At 45.5% G+C, this 10,940-nt stretch overlaps 1 long non-coding RNA gene and 1 pseudogene across 1 annotated transcript; one reads left to right on the top strand and one right to left on the bottom strand.

Annotated features, from left to right (window-relative positions):
* Positions 1-2,665: 2,665 nt before the first annotated feature.
* LOC120702165 lies at positions 2,666-5,178 on the bottom strand (annotated as a pseudogene).
* Positions 5,179-8,948: 3,770 nt separating this feature from the next.
* On the top strand, positions 8,949-10,792 carry LOC120704876. The gene is made up of 2 exons (XR_005687719.1): positions 8,949-9,193; positions 10,094-10,792. It is a non-coding gene; the product is annotated as an uncharacterized LOC120704876 (long non-coding RNA).
* Positions 10,793-10,940: the final 148 nt, after the last annotated feature.

Here is a 10,940-nt window from a genome sequence, read left to right on the forward strand (position 1 = left end):
AACAAAATGATAATGCGAGATCAGCTGAGATATTCTCAGATCATTGGTTCATTAATGTATTTAGCGAGCGCTACAAGACCTGACATCTCGTTTGCTGTAAGCAAACTGAGCCGGTTTGTTTCAAACCCGGGAGATGATCATTGGAAGGGTCTTGAAAGAGTAATGCGCTATCTGAAGGGGACAATGAACTATGGAATTCACTACACCGGGTACCCAAGGGTACTAGAAGGATATAGTGATTCAAATTGGATTTCTGATGCTGATGAGATAAAGGCCACAAGTGGATATGTGTTTACACTTGGTGGTGGAGCTGTTTCCTGGAAGTCTTGCAAGCAGACTATCTTAACGAGGTCAACTATGGAAGCAGAACTCACAGCATTAGATACCGCCACTGTTGAGGCTGAGTGGCTTCGTGAGCTCCTTATGGACTTGCCGATAGTTGAAAAACCGTTACCGGCAATCCTAATGAACTGTGACAATCAAACGGTAATTGTCAAGGTGAATAGTTCAAAGGATAACATGAAGTCATCTAGACATGTGAAAAGGCGGTTGAAATCTGTCAGAAAATTGAGAAACTCCGGAGTTATAGCCCTGGACTATGTTCAGACGGCTAAAAATCTGGCAGATCAGTTTACAAAGGGTCTTTCACGAAATGTGATAGACAATGCATCTATGGAATTGGGCTTGAGACCCACGTGAGTCATTCTATAGTGGAAACCTGTCCTATGTGATCGGAGATCCCGTGAATTAGGATGGTGAAACAAACTAAAGTCTGACTGTGAGAAGAGAACCTTTGTGAAAAGGGCTCATTCCGTGTATAAGGTGCATTTCTCTTCTAATCTGTATGGCAGGTTGGTCTATACCTTAATGTGTGCCAGGTGGTTTCTTTTAAACAAATGAGTTGTTTTCTTGAAACAAAGATGTTGTCCTACAGAACATCTGAAAGGAACACACCTATATGAGTTTGACCACTGGTCATGGTCTATGAGAATTGGGTATTCTCTAGAAACTCATGAAGGGCCTGGAGTATGACTTATAAGCTCCAAACCGCGGGGATGCTTTTGCAGCCTAGTACCAGTGTAGGGCTCTGGTCAAACTTGTTTGCACAAAACTGGCAATTCAAGGCATAGTCCATTGCACAGTTGTGAATAAGTGTAGCCTTTGTCCTAGATGGAAGTTCAACTTAACAGTCTCTGTCGAATACTGGTATATCAATGAGAGAATGAGGGTATTTCTAGTGTGGCTTGAATTTCTTGGTGGGGATTGTTGGAGTAATGGGCTTGGCCCATTTATTCTAAAGCATTAAAAGAATTTAAAGCCCACTATTAATGCTAGGGAATCAATGTTTAATTCCGTACCGGGAATTGAGGAGGATCTCAACCGACTTAAAAGGTGGACTTCTTGTACACCACTTGTGAAGCCGGTAAGAGGAGGACGGTGAACCACACGCGCGCGGCCGTGGCCGTGGCCGTGGCCGTGGCCGTGGCCGAGGCCGAGGCCGAGGCGAGGCGCGGCGCGGCGCGGCGCGGCGCGGCCGGCCGGACGTGCGGTGCGGTGCGGTGCGGCGTGGCGCGGTGCGATGTGATGGCTATTTTGCCGTTGACAGCAATTAATCGTGCGATTAAACGTGCAATTAAATCTGTAATTAATGGCCATAACCGCATCACCTAAATGACTCTGATGGTGTCCAGGTTCAACGATCCTGAGCACCTGAGTCACTATATAAGGAGTGCCATTCCCCTCATCCATCCTGCACCAGAGCACTGAGGCAACTCGGCTCCTCTCTTCTCCCTCTCCAGTTGCAACAACTGAGTTCCCCAACGCTAATTTCTGCGCGCACAGAATTAGCATGAGCAGGCCTCCGAAACCTTGCTCGCCTTGAGATCCTGCACGGGATAGGCGGGCAATCAGGTTTTTGGGTAACGCTTTAGCGTGACTGCTCAAAAATACTAAGGCTTTGCCCGATTGTACGACTACTTCCTGGTGGACGAGCCGAACGACTACGTCGACTACATTCTGGTGGCCGAACGACTACGTCGACTACATCTTGGTGACCGTTCGTGGCACTGCACTGCGAACTTCTTCCTGCACCGATTTAGTTCGACTACTTCGACTGAGGCCAACCGAGTAGATGTCTACTCCAGTCGGTAACAGCGCAGCCAATGCCTCCGGCAACGGCCCCGCTTTAGGGTACTCCCTGAAACTTTGGTTATTTATATTGTTTATGCTTATATGTGTGATAAGTATAAACATGTTCACATGTTTTATTTTACTCCTTAAAGTCATAGAAATATTGCTAGTTTATACATTTAATTTTGGAATTAAAATATACCGAAAATTGCCTAGATTTCTAATAGGGCGCAGGGGGTGGGAGGGGGGATTTGCAAAAGTGTGATTACCCAGTCAAAGGGCGGGTCCAGACTGTAAAATTACTCAATCCCTCGTGCCCCTTGGATGTTAATCCGATGACCCAGATTGAAGTTTTCATAGTTTGCACGGAGAGATTGGTTTGCACCTCCCGTCATTCTCTATTTATCGAACAAATATAAGTGGCGGCACAGAAAGATGATATTGCTCCAACACTGAATTGTTAGACGCTAATTAAGGAACATCCAGTAACAGTCAGATATATATACCGCTGGGCGTGCCATGTGGTAAAGCTCGATCAGTGATGAGCAGAGGAGTGTTCACTCACGAGAACAGACGGCACTGCTATATACATCTGGTTTGGAAGGACCGGCAAGTCCGCTTCCCTGGACTGGAGGACACGCATGGCTTCTCTGATGGATGGCCGCTGGCTCCAGTCCGGATGCGCGCACCACAGCCCGACGGTCAGCACGCGCACCATCTGGTGCTCGCTGAGCTCGTCACCACCGCTCACCCTCAGCCGCTCGTCCACCGAATCCAGGATGGCGTTCCGCCCGTACAGGCTCCAGACCCACCTGAGCAGCATGAAGGCTTCTCCTGGTTCTTGTCCGAGGACAACCGGCGGGCGGCCGGAGGCGATCTCCAGGAGGACGACGCCGAAGCTGTAGACGTCCGACTCCGGGCTCCGCCGCCGCGTGTTGACGAACTCCGGGTCGATGTATCCGGCGGTGCCGAGCACGGCCTTGGTGGTCTGCCATCCCTCGCCATTGTCGACGACACGGGCCAGCCGAAGTCCCCTAGTTTGGCGTTGTACGACGAGTCTAGCATTATGTTGCTTGGTTTGATGTCACCGTGCACGACGAGTGCACGACGCATTGCCCCCACTCTTTGTGGAGATAGACGAGAGCTGAACCGAGACCAACGATGATGTTGTACCTACACATTGATTAATTATTAGTAGCAGTAGAATCATATCGATCGGTCTAAGTACTAACTAGTACTACCCCCATCTTAAAATATTGCAACTTTTAAATTTGATCAAAGTTAAATATTTTCATCTTTAATTAATAATATCTTAAAAATTAATAACTTTTAGATAAAAAATTTTTTTTTCGTGCTGTCAATGTTATGATTTTGTTACAATTTCTAGTGAAAGTTTAAAAAGTTTAACTTAAAGAGCTATATTATTTTGGATTAGATGGGGTGGCTGCCAATGCATGCTGATTTCAAGGTTGGGCGGAAGAGCTAGCAAACTTCAAAATAAAATCGTTGCAAGATTAAGGCAAATACTATTCTACACCATAGGCACCTTCTATTACTAGCAAAAATAATCGTGAAAATATTAAACTAAATTTATCAAATTATTTAACAATATTCAGTAATAGTTCGCCGATTGCTGAACTACTAAAAAATTAATATATGATTACCATACCGCTCCGGCCAAGTTAATAGCCTGTCGTTGCCATAGATATGCTTATCCAGGCTACCTTCGGGTACGAGCTCGTAGACAAGCAGAAGCCCCCTGCAACTGTCACACCAACCCAGCAGCTGCACAAGGTTCCGGTGCCTCAAGCGGCTTATGGTCCTCACCTCATTCTCAAACTCCTTCCTCCCTTGCGCCGACGACTCCGGCGAGAACACCTTCACGGCAACCGGGAGATCTTGGTCGCTCAAGTGGCCGCGATAGACGGTACCGAATCCCCCCCTCCCGAGCCTCTCCTCCTCCGCGAAGTTCTTGGTCGCGCGTGCTAGATGCGCGTAGCCATATCGCTTGGCCACCCCTCTCTCGTACTCGTGGCAACCTTGCCCGGTTTCGCCTTCAAATTCACTGTCAGCTGGTAGCTCCTTGCCTTTCCGGCAGCAGCGTGTAATAGTAGTAGTAGTAGCACTACGCCGCTGCCATAGAAGAAGGCCCAGGACAGCACAAAGAAGCAAGAGCAAGACCGGTGCGTCGACCAGCAACCAATCCCTGGAGCTCGTGGCTGCAGGCGCAGCGGAATTCAGAGTGGAGGCAAATGACCAGGACAGCAACTGATGCACCTCGACTGATCCACCTGTAGCTGCGCAGAAGCCAACTGCCACCTCCTCCGGCAAGGAATTCCTCATGTCAACGCTGCTGTTCAGCCTGTAGGAGGAGGTCCCGTTGATCTGCAGAACAACGACCAGCATTCCTGTGATGCTGTCGTAGCTGATCTCCGCGCTCATCGTGGCTCCCGACGCCATGTCCTCTCCGGGCGTGGTTGCCGCCACCGAGACGACGGAGTTGATGTCTATGCCGATGTGGTTGCTGCTGCTGTCGTGGTGCTCCGGGTTGAGGAAAGTGTCGAACTCGACGGCTACAATCCTGTCGCCGCCGGTTGCCCGCGCGTTGTTGAGGCTGTCGTTGACGATGCCGAGGCTCCCGCCCCTGCTCACGGGAGGCATGACTGACGGGTAGCTCCCGAGGAAGAAAGCCATTCCGTCTCCTCTCGAGCTCAAAGCTTGCTGAACAGCGGGGTCGTCGTCGTCTGGCTTGGTGGGCACAATGGCAAATGAGAAGTTGGTGACGAAGCTGGCCACCTCGCCTGTGGTCCCCCAGAGGGGCACCGGGTGCGCGTACGACACACGTCCGCTGCTGAAGCTGATCCCCTTAGTTCGATCGTTCATTGTCAGTTCGATCCTATCATTATGAAAAGATGCGTCTTTCTGGTACTGAAGGTGAGCACTGAAGGGATCTTTGGAACTCAAGAAATCAAAGCTGAAAGAAACGGAGGTAGCAAGAGGGAGATGGGTAGCAAGCATGGAGCAGCAGTAGTAGAGCCAAAGCAACATATGGAGAGACAAGCTAGGAGAGCGCGGCCGATGATGTTAGTGCAGCAAATTATTTTTGGATTACAAATGGAGGCAGTCTGCCGTCTAATGCATGATGCTTTGGACCTTGGAAGAATCAATGCGTGCGTGGGACGGTGGGAGGGAGAGGGACGGAGAGCCGGAGTTGAGAGATGTAAAGGGAAGCACTCGCTCTTGTGGGCGGGTTGTGCAGGCTTCGGTCATCACTGTAATTGGTCAGCGCGATACGGATCGGAGAACCAATTCAGTTTGACATATATAATGATGATCCTGCAAGAAAAAAATTAAAAAGGCATTATATTACCGGCTTTTTACAGTTAGTTCTTGAGAAGGTGCTACTTCTAGCCAAATTAAAATTATAACTTATTAGGAGCTACTTATTTGGTAGCTAGTGATCACTTTAGCTGACCTTTGAGCTACAAACCAATTGGAAGATGAAGTCCCATATAACGGTTTTGCTAGATGATGCCCGGCCAATTTTTCCCTTTCGGCACCCTATTTTTTCCTCTGCTTTCTTCGTCTTGAGGAGCATGCATAATAGGGGTGGTAAAGGGTCCAAAAGATTTCAAAAAATATATTTTAAACCCAGTCATATGTCAGGATCTCTTGTCTTACGTGTAGTTTTTTTTTACCATCTCATCTGCACAACCTTGTGTGAGAAATTCTTTAGTAGTTATTACCAACTGGTATTAATGGTCTCCGGCACTAAACTCTCATAAAGCATTAGTACCGAGGGGTACGAACCGGTGCTAAAGGCCTTTGGATCTTCCGTCCACTAAAAAATACCAATGAGGACTGTATTTTTATTAAATGAAAGACGTTTTTTATGCTTATCCTTGTTATCCAAACGACTGCTAAGGCCGTGTCCAACGGTCGACGATGTCACCGCCTTCCGCTGAGACGGCAGAGAGAGAAATGGTAAAAATCATCTTGTCAGCGACAATTTCATTGCTAGCTCATGGCACTCTCCCGAATAGCTGTGTGAGCCGGCTGGGGCGACTCCATTGTATTTAGACCAAGTAGTTCATATAGATAGGGCCACACAAAGTGGTCTTTTTTAGTTATTTCTATGTGCACAGTGTTGACAGTATAAGCAGGTAGTATGTTGATCCCTATGAGGCTATGACTGAGTTAAAGTTAACCATTGAGAGAGTAGTGAATGAGGAGAGGGAGACTAATATTTGCCTATCTCTTATGGGCTGCCCGTATCCGTATGCATATGAGTACTCCCTCCGTTCCAAATTATAGGTCGTTTGACTTTTTTGCCACCAAATTTGACCACTCGTCTTATTAAAATTTTTTATGAAAATATAGTCAAATTTAACTCATTCTTGAGGAACTTGTATTGATGAAGTAAGCCACAACAAAAGAATTGATATTTTGCATAAATTTTTTAATAAGACGAATGGTCAAATTTGGAGTGAAAAAAGTCAAACGACCTATAATTTGGAACGGAGGGAGTATCTTTTATTATGTATTGCTTTACGGCTTGGTTGCCTAATGTATAAAAGTAGTTGAATGAATTGTTTATTCGTTATGGAGTGCTTTTCTTCTTCATTGTGCGCGTCCATGACCGAGAGAGGATGAAAACTCGTCTTCAGTGTTTTTTTTCTTACTGTTTCTCGGTTCCACGTCGGCGCCCAGCCTAAAGAATTTGAATGGACCAGCGAGGAACCGGGAAACACTACGCGCACTAGGATGAACCAGTAATGTTAGAATAAGAATTAGTGTACCCATAGCAGCGAGACAGTGCACCAAAACATTTACGGAGCAACATGTTTGACTGATCATCTAAGGTGGCGAGGACCAAAAAATGAATAATCAATCACGACATCAGGCGAGAGCCAATTAACAGGAAAGGTCGGGAAGGATCGGACTTACTGCTAAAAAACATGTGGAGATGGGAGAAGCAAAGTAGCCCTGGACGAAGAGCCAAGCAACCGGCAGACATAGATCGGCGCGGCGGAAGAATAATGCAACGAAGGGCGTGGATGTATAAGTAGCAGATCAGCAGTGAAGAGATAAACCCGCAGAAAAGAAGCAGCAGTGAACAGATAAGCAAACAGCCTCGCGCTGCGAGGGATCCGAGGTGTGCCAGAGGTACCATCCAAGATAACCAGGAGCTGGAAGCAGCAGATCGACGCCACCAACCCCGGTCCGCAGGGCGGCGAGACCAAGGGAGCTGAGACACCACACCCTCGCACTCTACGCCCACCGCACCCTCACCTTGGAGCTGCTCCACCCTGACGGCCGGCGCGCTTGGGCCTCGCCTCGCCTCGCCGGAGCTGCTTGCCCCCAGGGCGCATTAAACAGTGAACTTGTAAAATTGTAGAAAAATCGGAAAATACAAGCTCAACTGTCTGGATTCTATGAAAAAATATCTACAATTTTTGTTACATAAAGTTTTTCATTTGATCAATGTATCTAAATCAAGAAAAATAGTTTTGTACCTAGAAAATCTGATATAATTCATTTGGTCTAGTTGTGCTTATCTAAAATTTACCAAATTTTTTTTATAGATCTTAGAAAATAAAATAATGGTACTGTAAAAGTTATGGCTTCTAATACTCAGTATAGAAGCACGGATAAATAACCCATTTAAACTAGACATATTGCAAGATCTAATTTAAAAACTTATTCTAGAAATGTTTTCTGGGCCTACCAATTTTGTACAAGCCTATGCTCACCATATGCAACACTCTAGCCAAAAGGACATGCATCCAAAGGATGAATCTTAGGATTTAAATAAAGTGCATTAAACTGTTATTTAAATAGAGCAATATACATTGATCAATGAATTAGCGCTGCTCCTTCCGGGTCACAAGCCTCGCCGGCCGATCTTCCTGCTGGGCCTCGCACGGGACTTGGCCCAGGAAGCCCGAACCTCGTTACGCCTCAGAAACTTTTAAGCACTAGATCGGTGTCCGTGCGTTGCTACGGACAGCAAATAAATTATAGCAATACATAAAGTATGGACGATAGTACATAATATTTTGAAATTTAATGATATCCATAAACAGACTTTTACATAATTCTTTAAATATTAATCAAACGAAGATATGATATCAGATCCAAACAACTCGCTTTCAACTTGGTCTAAGATGCGGTTAAGATATTGTTTTTACATATCATATGCAATAAGATGTGCCCTGAGACCATAACATAAACATCAAGCAACTGTATCAAATTGTAACACACCAAGGATCATCCTATGCATATTAACAGATGTTAGTACGAGCATAAAAGTTCAAAGTACAAGCAGTCAACCATGAGTTGCTTTCTGATCTATTTATATTAATCTCTACTACTATCTCGCGCCACCATGAACCAAATTAGAAGCATGTATCTGTAACAATTTGATGATCACAAGCATGCCTGATTATGCAGAAAACTAACAACATATAGAGCAAGCTACTTCTGTTCATGCTCTATCTCTCAGCAAGGCATTGTAAGCAGAAATTGAAGGACATATGTATTTGGTTGAGGTATAATAATCACATATATTGGATCATACAAATGCATCTCAACCATTGTAAGCAGAAATTCAAGTACACATGTATTTTATAAGAGCCCTTTTACAATGCTTGGAAATACTTTCCAATGTCTTCCGATACCTCCCTTTTGTATTGGTTTTAATTGATTTTAATTGATGAAGGGTAGAATAGTAATTGACCCCCCCCAAAATCAACCCCCCCAACCCCCACGGCCCCACCCCACCCACCGCCTCCTTCCGTAGCGCAGTCGGTCTCGGCCGCATCCGCGTTCCCTGCCGCGTCGCCCTTGCCCTCTCCCCGACGCCGCCTCCGCCGTGCCGCGCCGCCATCGCCCGCGTCGCTGCCTCCCGCCGCGCTGCTGTCGCCCGCGTCGCTGCCTGCCGTCGCTGCATCCCGCCGCGCTGCTCTCGCCCGAGTCGCGGTCTCGCCCTCTCTTCCCCTTTACCGTTTGTGCCTCCGCCGTCGCGAAGCCCGCGCCGCCTCCAACGTCTCCCGCCGCACCGGTAAATCAACGTCGTTCCATGGTCCCTTGCTTCATTCATCTGCACTAGTCCGAATCATTCGCACTGAAACTGAAAAACTGATGATGTCTGTGGCATGCACAGCCCATGTGATTCATTCGTATGTACTAGTCTGAAATTTGAATCCTTCGCACTGATTAACAGTCCACCCATCATATTTTTATGATTGCACATGCATCCTCTGGTTTCTTTTGTGTGTGTGGGTAATTGGTTTCATTGCTCACTGACCCGATCAGGAAAGGGATCCTGAACTCAATGTAATGTGTGTGCTGTTTCGGCTCATTGCCTTCGGCTTAGCATGTTTCATAGAATTTTCAGTAATGCCGAGCTAAATTGTCTTCCTGGATAGTATCACTTATTACTAATTGTAACTGCACACCATGTATTGCATAGAGCTAGAAGCAGTCTGAAGATGACAACTGAACAGGTAGCCTATTGCAAGACCTGGTCTCTGAAGTTGCATTGCTGGTGTCTTGGCATTGGAAATATTTATTATTTCTTAACAACATGTTAATTTTTTTCTTGATATTATGATTTCTTATTAAATAAAGGGTGATATGACTGGCATGGATATGTGAATACTAGATATGTGTTGTAATACCTTGCATGAGGGAGCACGACCTTTAGCACACAATCAGAATTGTTATGCTTGCTTGCTTACCTTTATTTGCTATATCCTTTATAGCTGATCTCAGTTCATTACATGATTACTGTAATTCTATCTGAATAAGGTCTCCCATTCCTTTCTACAGCATTGTATCTACCGTAGCTTTTGCATGCTCTCATTAGTCTAACTTTGGCGTGTTGTCTTTAGTGCTCAGAGAAGGATAATCAATGCTGTTTCATTTCCGATCAGTTCCAACTGCACTTTGTTTATTCCAGTTGATCTCTGCACTTTGGCAGAAGGCATGAGGGGCCATAGGCCATAGTGGCAGCCTTGGAAGCTTTAATGCTGTTGCAGTTGGGAGGGCAGTTGTAGCTGGAGTATTTGTCTTTAATAAAAGAGATGAATTTTGTGTAAATAAATCATTTTTTTAGTTCCACCTTGCTTTGTTATGTTTATTTTTATTTTTCTTTATGAATAGGATATTTGAATCATGAACAAATGGTTGCTATTTTACTCCTAAAATGACTTCTGATCCATTTTTGGCGATTAAATTGGTGGTTGTCAATACTCACATAGTCTCATCCATGTCCTGCATGTGTTATCTGGTAGGCAATACCAATATACATGGTTCTTGATCAGTTGCTCTAGACAGCAGCAAAAATAGAGGCTAAATTTTTTGATGATATGTTGTTCTGTTTAGCATCGGAAATTGAGCCTACAATCACTATGCTTGCCTGCTTGATCATTATTTGCTAGCTAATAGGTGTACAAACCTGCTCTGTCATCAATCCAGTATAGATTGGTCAGCGGTGGTGGTTCACCAGCACATTCATCTATGCTTAGTGGGGCACGATCACTTGATTTTGTGTCTGAATGATTCAGTCTGAATCAATCTATGCTTAGTGGGGCACGATCTTTAATTGAGCACCGCAAGCTATGTTGAAATAGAAAAATAACTTGTCATGTTATGAGTACATGGATTTTGTTTTACCCTTAGCAACGCACGGGCATTTGCGGTGGTTTCCTTGTGACGCAAGTCTTCATTCAAAAATGCAAATTGAGAACCTACACTATTCCACCAGAAAGCCACTTGTGAGTCGGTGAGATCAAAGACGAAGCCTG

The sequence above is a fragment of the Panicum virgatum genome, chromosome 4K, assembly GCF_016808335.1.
Source record: "Panicum virgatum strain AP13 chromosome 4K, P.virgatum_v5, whole genome shotgun sequence".
Taxonomy (NCBI): Eukaryota; Viridiplantae; Streptophyta; class Magnoliopsida; order Poales; family Poaceae; genus Panicum; species Panicum virgatum.